Source organism: Capsicum annuum, chromosome 3, assembly GCF_002878395.1.
Source record: "Capsicum annuum cultivar UCD-10X-F1 chromosome 3, UCD10Xv1.1, whole genome shotgun sequence".
NCBI lineage: Eukaryota > Viridiplantae > Streptophyta > Magnoliopsida > Solanales > Solanaceae > Capsicum > Capsicum annuum.
Genome location: NC_061113.1, coordinates 18,097,227 through 18,099,377, shown reverse-complemented (window position 1 = coordinate 18,099,377; position 2,151 = coordinate 18,097,227).

Here is a 2,151-nt window from a genome sequence, read left to right as displayed (position 1 = left end):
CTATCTCAAGCATAAGTAAGCATTTGGATATTTGACCCTGATAATTACACTGCGGCATGTGTAGAACTGAGCCAAAAATTATTTCACGGAATAGATTTAGAACTTCTTCACCAAGATACTCATTTATGTCTTCTCCAAAATTTCGGTTGTAATAACTTTTGGAATGCAACGGATGGGTAGGGACCTTTTTTATCCTGTATTTCATACCCTATTTAAAAATGAAACAACACATAATATGTGAGCATATGTTGTCAATGCATATATAAAACTTATGTATATTAACAACATATACATATAAACTTAAGTGTAAGACCTAAGGATTTAATAACACAGCTAACAACATATCACCAGTTATGTATATGTTAGCATATTCATAGATGTTGTCCATTTGCCTTTCCAGTGATGTATATGTTAACATATACATAAACTAAAGTGTGTGACCTAAGGATTCAGTAACATAGCTAACAATATATCACCAGTGATGTATATGTTAACATATACATAGATGTTGTCAAATGCCTCAACTACTCATATAAAAAATGAACACATATACAATGCAAAACATGATGTATATGAACTAGACATCTCAATAGTAGTTTAACACATACATACTTACAAATGTATAGACACCCATTTATTAGTTATGTATATGAACTATATAGTTCATTGTAATTCAAACAATCACCTCACCACAAATGTATATACCCAACATATGCAAAGATTTATTTTTATTTCCATAAACAGATTACGACAGAAATTAAAATTGATTAAAAAATTCATTATCTACTAACAACTAACAACAATCTCGTATTAGTTTATAGTTTTAAAACTTTCGATTATCAAAAAAAAATACCCATAACAATTTTTTTAAAAAAAATCAAAAACAAAAAAATCATAAATACCGTAGGAAGTCATGGACGTGCAGTATCATCTTTTTTGGCTTTCTTTGAGGATTTTCCGATGGTTTTTTTGACTTTTCAGCAGTAACTTTTTAAATATTTTTCATCTTGTTGGGGTCGTTATGATATTTAGATCTGTTTTCATTAAAATTAGGTTCTTTCTAATCAAAAACTTCGGAAACAAATCCAACTACAAAATTTGTTGGTTCATTATGCTCTAACTGAGTTAATCCTAAACTAAAAGAAGGAGAATCATTCATTTACTAAGTACAAAGTTGTTAATTTAGTAATTGAAATATACGATTTTTAAACCAAAAAGGGACAATAATGATATAACAACTAAATTTTGGTAAAGTAGAAACCCAAAAAATTACTTAATAAGAACATGCAACAATTTGTTCATTGTAAAATCTCCAAATCCCGTTCAAGTAAAATCTGAAGAAAAATTACTAACCTCAAATCTTAAAGTCAGAATGTCAAAAGGAGATTAAGTTGAACTTTAATGCTATCGGTTGGAATCAAGTACGGTTGTATTCAAAATGGTAACTGGTGCTTGATTGAAACCTTGTTTTTAGGGGGGGAAAGAGCCTTGTTTTTAGGAAAAAAAGCGGTGAAAGAAACCCAACACCTTATGTATATTTGGTTTTAGAGAGAGAAACATAAAAAATTGGATTTTTATAATATTTTTGGGGAGTTGAAATTTTTTGTAATAATGAAAAGATAAGTTGTGTATTTGTGTAATTTTTAGTTTATTCAATTCATTCAAATTTGGGATAATTATTGACTACCCATAAATTAACCCAGCTCACTTCACTCTAATCCAATGTCACCCATCAAAATTTGGGTTGATAATTAGTCAAAATTAATTCATGACAAATTTTGTCAAAATTATTTCAAAAAGATTTTTTCTATATCTTATATATAGTCGTAATAACAAAAAATAATTATTTATAAGATACTAAAAAGTAATAAAAGAATAAATAAAATAAACAAAGCTTAGTAAGAGTAGAGCGGGTTGGGTAATGATTTGCATTTAGTCCAACTTATTTCAGTCTAAATAATTTTTCAGAGGATCATAATTCGTTCATTTATTAACTCAATTTATCTTAACTAGCTTAAATTCAGTCTAATCCACTCATTTTTCACGTGGGGTTGAGATAAACATGCAATTTATTTTAGGGCCCTGCTAGTTCCCTGTGTAATTTGAAAAAATTCCAAAGGTGGACCTCATAAATTCAAAAAGGAGGTAAAT